This window comes from Phasianus colchicus, chromosome 1 (assembly GCF_987193195.1).
Source record: "Phasianus colchicus chromosome 1, bPhaCol1.hap1.1, whole genome shotgun sequence".
Taxonomy (NCBI): domain Eukaryota; kingdom Metazoa; phylum Chordata; class Aves; order Galliformes; family Phasianidae; genus Phasianus; species Phasianus colchicus.
This window is the reverse complement of record NC_143436.1, coordinates 47,263,659-47,277,850: the sequence shown is the minus strand read 5'-3', so window position 1 is coordinate 47,277,850 and position 14,192 is coordinate 47,263,659.

Genomic DNA, 14,192 nt, shown 5'->3' with positions numbered 1-14,192 from the left:
ACCAAATATTTTTTGAAATTTTTAGTTCTTATTTAAGATATTTTTAACATGTAATAGGTTTTTTGATGATAATTTAGCCTGGAGATGAATGCATGATGCTGGCTGAAAAATCCTAATGCAGAACAAAGTCCATGTTGAGTTTCCTTTCTGAGAGCCTGCTGGAAGCAATGATAGGTGGTGCCACATTTGGGTGTCATGATTTTGCTCTTATTTTCTTCAGAAAAGACTGAACACCCTTGTTCCATCTGATAGTAACTGTATTTTTAGAAGGCATTCATCATTAAAATGCAATGATAGGAGTCATCAAAAGGAGTTTCATTTCTGTCCAGTGAGACAATGAACAGAGCTTCCCTCATGTAGTGAAGAGTGAACTTTTGGACAAGCAGCAAGAGCAGCAATGCGGAGACAGGTGACTCAACACCCAGAAGCAAGAGACAAGAAATGGCCTGAAATGCAGCTGCCTCAAAAACTGGTACAGAAAAGCTGTGTTGGAGAATTTTTGCTGGATTTGTTAGCTCTCAGTCTCTCACCCTTCTTGCTTTTCCCAAGAAGTCATGTTAGGATACCAACAGTATTTATTTAAAAAGTTAGTAGCTTCACCTATTTTGCTAACTGTAGTAAATAGGTCTGTGCTACCAGAGCTCCAGAAGTGGAGGTACCCATTCCTTTAGCCACTCAATGGAAGAGTTTATCACATCATGTTCAAGTGTTAAGTTTGGAATGGCTTCTGATGTCCTGCTTGGATGACTTTCCAAAGCATACGATGTGTCATTTGCCTCAGGAATGAGTCACTGAAGATGGATTTGTTGTAATAGACTTTATGTTAATAGTAAAAAAATCAACCTAGAAAACAGTGTAATAAAGTGAATGAACAACAAAGTAGGTGAAATAAATCTCCAAAGAGAAATGATGTCTCAGCAGAGAACCAGATTTAACGGAGAGAATAAATTTATCGGGAACTTAAAGAGTATCTGCAGGAAGGAAGGTTAAAGTGAACTAATCAATAAACGTTTAGAAAGTTGTCATTTCCCCAAGTCTCCTAACACTCACAAAGTCCTAATCCCAGCTTCTTAAACTATATAGTAAAGCTGAGGTTGCAGGACAAGATAGTATATCTGGCCTGGTGCTTGCAGACATAAACAAAGTTCCCTATATTCTCTTCATCCCTGGGACCTACAAGCAAACTAAGCTGATTTGACCAAGCTTAAGTTCTGACTTAGAATAGCTTCAGAGATTATAAAACAAGTTTGGTTTCACCTTGGTTTTCAGAAAACTAATAATTCAGAGTGCAGATGATTTCAGATAGTAATATATTTTAAATAGCTTTATGAGTTTAAATTAATAGATAGGAGTGTATCACAAAATTGTAATAAATGTAACTGCATTACTGAAGCATTATTGATAAATTGCTTTTAGTGACATTGTTATTGCTTGTTATATCAGGGAACATACTGCAGGTGTCACAGATAATTTCTTTAAAAAAAAAATTAAAAAAAATTAGGAATATTTGCTGCTGAGCCTGATAGAATTATTCTTTTGGATGAGAAAAATCAGGAAAAGGCTCTTCTCTGACTTATATGGCTGATCATAAGGTGCATAACAGAAATTCCCCATCAGTACAGAAATATTTACAGCGAGGAGCAGCTTTATCTGCACAAGAATAAGTAACATTCATTTTAAATTAGGCTAACATACAGCCCTGCGTATGTGAGTATTCATATTTTGGAAACTTTTGCAGTATGATTACTCTCCTGTTACACAATCTGGAACATAAATTGGCAGCATTAGGAGGAGTTTTTCACTCATTGGCATAATGGTTCAACGTGTTATGGAAATAACTTAGATTCATTTATATTCAAGGGCTTTGGAAGAATCTTTATGTAGGATGGTGCTCAAATGCAAATTTCCAGCATATCCGAATTCACTTGACATATTTATCTCCTAAAATGAATTATCAAATACTAGGATAATATTATGGAAAAAATCCATGTTTTTAGCCAAAAGCAGTCATTTTATTATGGAATGGTATTCATATATATCCAGTTACCATGAAAATGTCAGATATTTTCTGTATTTATTTTACATGTACTCAAGGATATGTATATGCTTTGTTGTATGGTTTTTTGTTTGTTTGTTTGTTTTTGTTTTAATTTAAAGCTGTTTGTGGCAGGGCAGTAGCAAATAACTGCACAATTAAGACTAAGGGTAACCTGTGAACAGCCAACTTTGAAAGTGATTTAACATCCAAGTACTTTTATGGACCACCCTGAGAGCTACTGCATCTCATGAGGATGTGAGGCAGAATTTAACATTTGCAGTAGAGGCCATTATACATTGCTTTGCCAGAAGATGAGGAGGTGCTAATTCGCATGTCCTCAGAAGTGTCTTCTTATTACCGTTATCTGATGCCCGGAAAGGGAGAGTGACCAACTACAGAATCACTCAGAACAATAGATCCATGCTTGTTGCCAGATTTCTTGTTCAACTCTGTTTCACTGCTATCAGGAAAATGGCAGAGCCCAGGAGTCCCAGCTGTCAGTCTGTATTGATACAATGCCACACTTTCATCCATTCAAAAGCTTAGTAAGCATTAACTGCTGGAATACTTTCTGCTTTTCCAAGACAGAAACCACAGAAAACAACAGCTGAAAGCTGCCTGAAAGAGAGATCGGGTTCTTCATATGCTTCACTGGGAATCTTTCAAGAACTATTGACACAAGCACCAAATGAAGATATTTTCTTTCCATAATAAGCAGGTTCTCTTCATCTGGAATGTCAGCAACTAAATTCATTACAGCATACAAAACCATTTGAAGGTGGGCTGAAAATTCCTGTACCACTGGCTGTAGTGTGTTCATCCATCATGACCTCACATCCATGGTCTATCTTATCCAAAAACTCTGCTCGTTTCTTTTGGATATTTTGAAGGATTACTAGGTACTGTTACTTATGGCCATTCAGGGAAGACTCCTGTATTTCTGTAAAGCTAATTAAAGGTAAATGAAGCTCTATGTAATAAAGTGAAAAATGTAAATGTGAAACTGGGGAGCTGCTTCAGTCAAGTGACATAAGAGAAAAGGGGAGTAAAAATTCTTGAAAATCCCACTGAGGAAAAGCTAATTCACAGACAGGACAGGGGAACTGAGTGAGTTTTATTTTTCAGTCCCACATGCTGAAATATTTTCAATGCAAGCCTAAAATAAATCTTTAAACTAAAATTTGAAATAACACTGAACAGTTCAAGGAAGTTTCTTTGAGTATAGAGAGTTAGATTGAATCCCAAAGTCTGAGATGCCAACACTACAGCTCAAATAATAATGTCCCTTAGGCATTAGCTGTGTCTTGATCTTATCTAGAGAGTATCAACCAAGGAAACAGAGAGAGATGGGCATCACTTTGAAGAATTACCTGTTCAAAGGCACAAAAGTCTACCCGTGAATCTCCATTCTGGGTACCTGAGAAGGACTTAGGTCTCTAAGAAGCCAACAGACACTGCTTGCCTCACCAGTGCAGAAGCTATGTGTAGAGGCACTAAGTTGTCATCTCCCAGGTTTATTCTTGCTGTTTGTGCTGTCCAGCCTAACTGTCACTCATCTTTGGGATCTGCCCTCTCCTGAGACGGCAGTCTTTCTACCCTCTTTTGCACAAGGAGCAGCAGAGTTGTCAAGAAGGTGAGGAAGGGAACACCCTTGTGTCCCAGAAGAGGGATGGTGAACTGTATCTCATCCATTGCCCCTCACATCTGTCCCACCATCCTTCACTTCTCGTGATTATTCCCTGATCCTTCTCTACACAGCTGCCTTGGGGCTTGCTACAAGCTCCCCTGCTGCTTGCTTATGCAGGATGCAAGGCATTACACGCCTTCCACAATTTCTCAGGGGACCCCTCTAACCACAAGTGGTTTATAGTTCAATGCATATTTGCAAATTGGTATTTTTGCCTTATATTGCAATAGGCTGCTTAGCCCTGGGCAGTACTGTGTTAGGAACGGCATTAATTTCCTCCACAGACTCCTGAGCAGAAACTACAAAGACTGGAAGTAGAGCAGAGAGACTGTGTTGGTGGCCTCGGGGGAAGCTTCAGACAGCTCAGGACTATAAAGCAGGACTCGGGGTCCTGGGGCACCATGGATGAACTGATGCAGCTGGCTGCAACATATGACCTTTCCTCCCATTCACTGCCAACCAACAGGAGGAAGCAGACTTCTGGGTTGACATCCTCTCCCGAGGATGCGTATAACCACTCTATGCTCTTACAGCTTTACTTTCAGTGGAATAGTGCAGCATACACACACATCACCACAACTTTTAGCCTCGGCAGGAGAGTTCAGCTATTAGCTTTTTGCTGTGTTAACAAACAAAATATTCACTTTGCTGTTCTGTAACCTCCTGAAACTGCAAGTGGGGACGTGGGCAATGCATCCTTGCAAGCTCTTAAGCTGTATGCTGCTCTCCCATGGCATCTCTCTCTCATGCCTCAGGGCTGCAGTGCTACTCTATTCTCCCATTGGACAAGAGAATATAGAAAGAAAGGTTTAGTCTAATCAGGGAAGCAACTAGCAGGGTGTGAAAAATAAAGGAGAAGGATACTAGCAAGGAAAATATAGTTCAGTTCCAGGAAGTCACGTTTGTATTGAACAGTGCTGAGACTGACTGGGAAGAGAAGAAATTGAATAGTTCATGCATTAATACTAGCTGGATAGTTTTGTGCAAAAGGAATTGGAAATTCTCACTGATGAAAGGAGGACTGAGGTAACTGATGTTGCAGAAAGTTAACAGGATGATTCACGTGAATTTTTAAATCTCATGTTGCAGCTCTCATAAGAAGGACTGAGTTGAGGGATGGTACTCTCTATGATCCTACCTCGTCTAAAGTGATCTGTGGCTGCAGGAGTGGGAAAGAATGCTAACTGTAACCTCCAGAGCAATGTTGAGGCATAAGGAAGGAGGAATAAAGAGATAATATATTTTACAAAACACTGAATCACACTGGAAGGTGGGATGAATTACTCCTAAAACATCTGTCTGCATTGTAGAGTGAAAACTGCATTACTATGGGGAACTAAAGTTTTGAAGATCTCATACAGCTAGTAGCAAAACTATGAGTTTAAGTGATTGAAAATATCTTTTTTTTTCTTATGCTCAGAAGGAGATTCCACTTGACAGCTCCGTGATGGGAGCATCATTCCAACAGATAATGATAGATTAATTCCAGGACTATGAGTTGTTGATTGCCTGTGGCTTATGTGCTCTGGTTGCATTCATTATGAACAAAGGACAGTCCTAACTAGTAATATTAATATTTGGAGCTTCACAGAATTGAATTTCTCATCATTAAGGAATATTAAGAGAATCTGACCAGAGGGTGGATGCAAGTCAAAAAATATGCTTGCAAATCAGAAGCTGTTTAAAAAGTTTGCTAGATGGGCAAAAAGCCATGGCCTGGAGTCATCAGCAAGGACAGCTTTGGCAGAGTTCATGATGACTGAGGAAGACTGCCCATGACAACAGATTTCTTGAGCACAAAGGACTGTAAAGGGGCAGTGAGCTGTTGCATGGAGACAACCACAGCATATGGCTTCTAGCACAGCACACGGATGTCCTTGGATATTGGCACTTTTTTCTACTTTTTGGAAGGATCGGGTGCTGAGGTCCATCCGCTGAGTGGATGACCCTGGCTGAATGACAAGGGTAATGCAGGAGGCAGCAGTTCAGGGCCTCTCTCACAAAGTTAGCAATTGCCTTCAGCCTGACATCCAAATTCTGATGCTGGGTGAAACAGATACCTCCTTTGGTGTTCTTGGAGAAACTACTCTTTCCCCTTTGCAAATGATAAGCTTGTGTTTGAAACAAAAACCATCTTAACATGAGGAGGACTTTAATTTAAAGGAAAAAACTAACAGCAACAACAAATCAATATATACAAATAACATGTGAGACATCTGCCTACACGTTAACCTCCAGCAGTCTTTTATCTTCCCCTTTTTAGCTGCTTGCCTGACCAACAGACGACTGCCCTTTCAACAGCCTGCTTTCCTCCCACGCTTTGCTTTCTGTTGTTCCACACTCAGCCCAAAATCATTAGCTGTTAAAGTCCATCATCTGAATTTAGGCAGGTTCATCCGCAGCCCTGAGGAGAAATGATACTCATGTTTCTGTAACAAAGACTATGTCACTTGTCCCTGCATGACTGTGTAATTCTGGTCCACTCCCATGTGCAAACTGCTATTTGCAGTGATGGGGTCTGTAACAGCCTTAGTGGAAAAGAGGGAGATACCTTGGTTCAGAGAAGTTGTGGCCCTACCATCCCAGCAGACTGGATGCTCCCATCTCAGCTTGAGGTATAACAGCTATTAAGGACTCAATGCAATCAGGTTGCTAGACAGGTTGCCTGTCTCCACACAATCTCTTTGTAAAGACACCATTTATTTAACAAAAAATAAATTTTAGAGATTGGACCTGATGACCTCCAGAGGCACCTTGCAACCTTAACCATTCTGTGATTTGGTGAAAATTCCCTTCTGGTCATCCAAATCAGCAGTTTATTTATTTATTTATTTATTTATTTATTTATTTATTTATTTATTTATTTATTTATTTATTGTAGTAGAGGTAAAAATTTCAGCAAATTTCATTAGAATTCATTTATTCTGGATGCATTTGCTCCCTTTTTATTTTCCTCGCTTGAATATGATACATATTAGCTAGCAAAAGTGACAGGTGAAGCAAGTGACATTTTGAATGATTACAAGAGAATTCTCATTGAAAGTAATTTTGGAATTAAAAAGCATTAGAATTGGCATTGAAAAACTTTTACTATAAGAGTGTCATGTAATCAGGGAACAGAAAACTATCATCTGATGTGCGTTATCAATCAATATTAACCAACACAGATCAACAAAGAATGTTGAATGCTGCTGTAAATTTCTCTCGAAGAAACTATAAATCAAGAATATACTCTTAAATTATATGACAAGTAAATTCTAGCAGTGAATTACATGGAGGTGAATAAAACTCTATATTGTTTGCCAACAATTCACAAAACAAGAGGTAAAGTGATGGAGTCATTGTGAAAAATAAACCCAGTTCTAATTTTTTGTAAATTGTTTTGCAGTTGCGATTACATTTTCTGAAATGTTATCCATTTTTGGTAGCTAAGTAATTTTGATTCAATGAGATTCAAGCTCAAATCATTTTAGAAATGATTGCTGTGTGTATGGAAATGTTTCAGAGCTCAGATAACTGTCCTGCTGAATGCATGAATATTAACCTAACAATATATACTGATGGTCACATGGGTCTAGAAATCATTATCTTCTCAAATAGAGAAAAATGAAGAATAAAACTGTCATCTGGTATTTAGCGAGGCTGGAGACATCATGAAAATGGACCTAATGTTAACAAGAATTCAGAACGTGATAGGAAGTACTCTGGTGCCAAAAGAGGTGCTAGCATTATGTTCCCTCACTCCCAGGCACCTTGTAGCATCTGCAACATCTGTGTTAAACTCACTGCACAGCACATGTATAGAAGTGCTTGCCTTAGGGTGGTGTCCAAGAACTTCTCTGCTGTGAGAAGATGAAGTACAAATAGTACGCCTGCCTGAATGCTGTCTTTCCACCAGAATTGAGTTCTCAGGGAAGGTTTTTCCTTTCTGAAGATGGGCTGTTAAGTCTGCCTTGTTCTGTGAAAGCTCCACTCAGTCTACTGAAATCTGGGCAGCTTGCATGCAAGCTTTTCTTTGTTACTGTCTATAACTTCAACACTAATTGGGTCCTTAGACCACATTTTTTTCTGCTTTCAAAGGAGAGCTAATTTAGGCAAAGAGAGCAACAAGTGCCCCTTTATCCTCTCTCATTTTCAACAAGAATTTGATTATTTTGTACAAAGCAGAATTTACCCCAAATTAGCCCAAACGCAGATCAAGATACTGCCCAAAGGGCCTGTGTTTAAGGCAGCATGGGGGCTTTTAGTACAATGGGCTGATCCCTCCTGGTAGAGGTGGGTGACTGCAGCATCCCAGCAGGATCCTGAAATGGAGTGCTTGTGTTGGTAGAAAAAGCATTTCTGGGGACCCCGCTGCAGCACACTCTGCAGGAAAGCACAGCTCCTGCTTTAGGCATCCCAGCTGCACTCATTTCTGAGATGGAACTGAACAGGGCTGGGAGAGAAAGAGCCAGAATCAGACACTGGTCAAGAAAAAGAGAGCTAGAGCTGTAGCCTTCAGGTGCTTAATTAATGCAAAGATAACCTTAACCTTATTACCAGGGAGAATTTGGTGTCAGGGGTATCACTTATACCCAGCCCATTCCCACTCCTGGAAGAAGTTTCCAGACCTCAGGCAAGGTAAGAGCAGTGCAGAGAGAACAACTGAAACTCTTATGGCCACAGAGCAGGTGAAAGAAAAGCTTTGAGAAAAGGGGTAGCTGGCAGTCTGAGCATGTTAAGTATGTTGTCTCAAGGCCTTTTAATTTTATTCCTACAAAAGAAATCTAAAGATCAGTCAGAGAGGACTTCTTCCCCTCTATGAGTCTGAACTAAATTGCTTTAGGCTATGCTGATGTTGCTCATGATACTTTGGTTGCTGTTACAAGTGCTTGCCATTAATCAATCCACTAATAAATATACTAATCTCTAAGATTTCTGTAGCTAAATTGCTCAAAAATTTCTCAGTACAAACATTTTCAAAGGTTTTTATCTTCATGACACTAAAACAGAGTCTATTTAAAAGTGTTTCAGAAACAGAACTAAGAATTTAAAAATGGTTTTGAGATGCTGTTAATAGTTTCTTCTGCACAACTGCTTTAATGTGCATATAAATAGAGATGAGACAGATGCTTAATATTTTATATAGTACAAGTGTGTGGATTACGGAAATTGTGATCTGAGCAGTCTTGGGGAAAAGCATCTCTTTGCTGTGTAGTCTCTCTTATTATGGGCTACAGGAGGGAGGAAAGGCAGCTCCAGCATCAGGCCTCTGCACAGAGGCTGCTAAGAGAAGGGAGTTTACTCCCTATTGGTGCTGCGTAGTGGCTGCTGGAAATCCTGCTTCGCTGCTTCCAGATCTGTCCCAAGATCTGTCTGCTTGAAGAAAAAGACAAGCAGGGATTATCTGAGTTACAGCATAACCCCATACCTATTCCACATACCTGAACTGGGATGTATGAACCCTCAAACATAAAGGAGGAAGTAAATCCTCACTAACAGGGCTTCAGAGAGTTAGGATATATCCCAAATGCCATACAGTATGTTAAAAAATATAAAACACAGCAGATAAATTGGAACCATAGGTATCTGGTTATGCCAGTCTGTTTTTGTATACATGCATGTGGCAAATTCAGTTTTTAAACACATATATAGTTAAAATGAGTTTTTTCCACATATCACAACTAGAGTTGTGCAAGAAGACATTTGCTGTTAAGACAACATGAGAAGGCTCAGTTGCTAGATACGAGGATATGACGGCTTCATACTCTGATGCAAAATTCTACCAATTTTAAAAGAGCTTTTAAAAAAGGAAGGAAAGCCCTACAGTGTCAAGCAGCGTTTACCCCTGAGACGAGAGCTTCAGTGCCTGCAACTTTTTATCTCTGCAATGGAAAGGTACGTTATCGAGTGCCAATAGGGGTTTGTATTGCTTTGTATCGCTTACTCCCTTTTCTTGGCCCTCCCACAACTGCTGTGAGAGCAGTGTGGTTTTCAGGAGGTGGCAGTGTCTAGCACAGTGTCCGAGGAAACCTGAAGGGTGATGGTTGTTGAAGGCATGGCAGCTCCCAGCTCGGGAACCATCCCTGCAGTCATCCACAGCTCTTTTGTCATTAGGCAGAGTCAGGATGGCAGAGCCTCCTGCGTGACTGCTGGAGGATCTGTGTTACACTTGTTAAACATACAGGTCCCCGTGTGATTATTCAGATGAGCAGTCAGGTGATTCATTTCCTCTTTTAAGCACCTAGGCACTGAGCAGAGCACCCAGGCTGCTATTATTTGTATTTGCAGCTGCTCTCTCATTACAGCCTGTGCAGAACTGTTAGTGGGTGGTGTGTTACTGACACAGACACACTTGCCCTGAGGAGCCCACAGTCAAAAGCAAACACCGGGGTAGTGAGGGCAACAAATATTCAAAAAGCACAGGAAGGATAGAATGAAGGCTGTAACACTGGAAGATTATGAGATGTGCTTGTTACGTTCACCTCTTGCTAGCGCCTTGTTTTCCAGTCTCTGCTGACACCTAACCTGAATGATCTTGCAAGGGAATCATGTTCTGAATTCATATAGCTTCCTGTGATAAGCTGTTGATGCACAACTGGTATCTTTGAGACACAGAGGAGACGTGTGAGAGAAACAGAAGCTTGATTTCATTGCGAGTAGAATATTCTAATCAGCAAGCAGCTTATCAGCACACTTATGGGCAGCAAATGCTTCACAAATCCTGGGGAATGCAGGCTGAAAATCCCTCTCATTACTGACATAACTTTCCCGACAACCCTCCTCAGTGATATCAGCTATTGTTTATATTGAAGAGCACTGCTGCAGTTGGGTGGGAAGGTGTGCGGAGCTTTTCTCCCAGACAGATGAAGGGCTGGATTCATGGGTGAGAAGCAGACCTGCTGCCATTTGCAGCGCTTTTCCTATTCAGTGGTCACAGCAAATGACACCTTTTCATTTTCCTTCCCTGCACTTCATAGCACAAAAGGAAAACTTAAACCTAAACCAGCTATTTTTATTTTTGACCAATTCTTTCTTTCCCCTTTCCAGATGGTACATGCAGGGGCACAACATTAACCCAGCACAGAAATGAGCATCTAGAAGCAAGTGTTCCATTAGTTCAGCTGTGCATCTGATGTGTTTATTTGCAGTGGATCTATGCAGCAAGCTGACAAGCAGAATCCTTTGCTTCACATATCACTGACAGAGCTCCAGTGAGCAGGCACCAATAGGGAACAGACAGTGAGAAAAGCTTCAGCAAAGCAGGGCCCCTTTTTTCTTTTTTTCTCTTTTTAGGGAGGGATACAATTGATCAAAATCTTGATTGATGAAGGAGGCTCATCAGAGACAAAATTAAGATAGTAACATCGTAATTACAGATTGTCATAGGAGGCATTTTATGACAAAATTTAGTTGAATTAGGTACTATTGACCTCAGAGTGGCGTATCTAGAAAGGAAAAACGAATTAAGTTAAAAGAGATACATGTCTTCTGAATACAAATGGTAAGCTGTGTTTTTCAACTTCTTTTCAACTTTTTTAGAGATCAGGTAGGATGCCTCCAAAATGGAGATCTCTGGTTTTCAAGCTCTTCTCATGCACAACCCACAGAACCAGAAGGTTCACAGTGTGACAGATACGGCTTTGTCGACACTAGTGTAGGAAGCCAGAGCATGGGTCTGCGTTTTGGCCTGGATCACCCATATTGGAAGCTGCTGGGAAAGGTCCCTGATGTGGCTTTGGCCTGTGCCTGTTGGCATCCCCTGATGTCAGGCATGGCCTGAGGGCTAGAACAGGCTGAGGACCGGTGCAGCTGCAGGCCACATCCAGCCCCATGCTCCAACCAAGCTCAGCCGTATGGATGAAAGCAGTGTTGTGCCAGTGGCCTCCGGCTTGAGGACAATCCCTGCTTGTTCATAGTAATGCAGCTTCCAGAACTGGACAGAGAAAAGGCAAAAAACTGTCTTCTGCATCAAAAAATATTGTGCCAGTAAACAGTGCTGGTAACGACTTTGTGGTTATTGCGTGGTGACTCTGTGGGAACATTCTGCTGTAGTGGAGCATCTCAGAAGGCATGGACAATCTGGAAATATGAAGCAGCAGAAACTGGGCTATTTCCACAGCTGGACATGCAGAATGATGTGACACGCAAGGGAGTGTATGCTCATCAGGCTTAAGCACGCTAGCTCCCAGAGGTGGGTAGGTACATGGTGGGAGTGCAGCTCACAGAATGCAGCCCAGCTGGTAAATACTGAGAGCATCCCAATGTGCAGGTTGTGGCTCAGCTCTCTGCTAGCTGGGACAGCTGCTCTGGTGCCTTTCCCAGTCTGTCTGTGTCAGCTGGGAGGTGTGTTAGGCACTTGTGTACGTGGTAGAGCACTGGAGCAGGAAGGGGTTGACCAAAGGGCTCAGCTACTGTTGAGATAAAAATAATAGACAGCAGGAGTCACTGAAAATGGAAATTAACTGAGCATCAATCAGTGCAGAAGCCCGGTTCACCTTGAGAAACAATTAGTATCTCCAACCCAGGCAAAACTGAGATGTCCTCTGCAACTTCCAACTTCATTAAACCAAGGAGGTTTTCTACTGAATGTACTTGGCAAGCACACCACAAATCCTGTCTGAGTTCTCTGATGCTTTCAAAAAAGTGGCAACTCCTGGGACCTGGAATTTGCTGACACGAGTGTTATAAAAGACTTTTTGTAGGATTGATGGCAAATAAAATATTCTGCTGCTGATTGCAAGCATCTTGATGGCACAGTTATGGTATCCTTGCTCCAGGCTTGCAGACTGATTCCCACGTGACAGACAGCCTCACAGGTTTTATGCATTTAAGAAATGTATTGGCATTCTCCCCCATATTTCAGCATAAATCCAGGAAAGGAACAGGCATCAGGCGTCTGTCTATTTTGAATCTGACTTACAGCTTTTAACATTCCTGTTTTTTTTGTGTGTGTGGCCGCAGAAAGTCTCACTTTTGCCTCTGCTTTCTGAAGCAGAAATAAAGCACTGTATCACAAATGTCAGAATCAAGATGAGAACCACGGCTGAAACAGGGCTCTGTACATTCACATGAAATGCATATTAGAGCGAACAATTCCCCATTATGCTTTTATTAAAAATAGTTTAAAGGGAAGTTGAGAGAAACTAGAAAAACAGAGCCTTCTCTTCACAGGTGCTGAGCACCTGAAACTTCCATTAGCTTTCTACAGGCTTCCATTTCTTTTAGGTTCAAGGTACTCTTGGAACAAAAAGCACTTAAGAGAAATGTACCGCTTTGTAAAAAGCAGTGACCAACCACAGACAATAACAAGCTGAGGAAGGACAAGGGGCACTCTTCTGCACAAAGACAGAAGCAGCTCTGAAAAAAGCCCAGAATGACTTGATTTTTGTGTGCTTATTCGAGCAGAATGCTCCAGAGCAGGCCTATTAAAAATCTCCACTAAATTTTATGTCCATTGAGAAGTGATATCATTTGTGATCATGGACACCATCTTTAGCTTTGACTTAAAGTACACTAAGCTGCTTTTCCCTTATCCTTTGTAACTCTGTGCAGTAAAGGATTCTTAACCTCCTTCTGTAGCACTATTCTGGGAGTCAACTTTCTACTACTGTATGTATATCTTCTTTCATCACATCGTTGGCTTTTCATTCCATATTGCATATTAGTAGTACTAATACTACCACTTATTTGTAGTAACCTCTCTAGCCTGACTTTCAAAAATCCCTCTCTTTTAAAAATATGCTTCATACATTGTCTAATCATCATTTACTATAGAGCAACAGATTTCAGTACTTGGCTTCCTTTCTCACTTGTGCAACCTGTTGAGACCCAAGAAAGTTGTGTGGGTGTTGCAAAGGTGAGTTGAGCCCATTATGTTTGCAGTCCCAAAACACTCCTTGCTGTTTCTCTGAAGAGTGTATGTTCAGACATCAATCTTGATCCCACATGCCACAGAGCCTCAGGGAGTGATCCTTGAGTGTGGGTGCTGCTGAAAGCCATCAGCTGAGAATGCAATGAAGAATGGAGGCTTTTCTTCTCACCTTGTCCCTAATGCTACTTGTGCTCTTCACTTGTAGTTACTTTCCCCTGGGTAACATAAATGCCTGATGATGGTGTCTGTAGTCCCAAGACCTTCCAGTAGAAAGTGTCCTACACGATTTTCAACAATAGTGACGCTACACTGATGTTACTCAGAATGTAATTGACAGATAGAAGTCAAAATATTGAGAGTTTGCAACCTAAACCAGCAGAGAGAAGGCTAGAGTCCCTTAAATCACACTGAAGTTTGCAATATTATTGCAAAGGGGGTGAAAATATCCAGCTTAATTTTGACCTTTCACGAAGCAATTGACAAGCTAAAGAACTGCCTGAATATATGGCCCAGAGATGACAGGTAAGATGTAATTCACAATTCACAGTTTATTTCTTTCCACTGTCCTGTGTGGTACTTGATAACACAGCTGACAACTCTCTTCCCATAAAGGA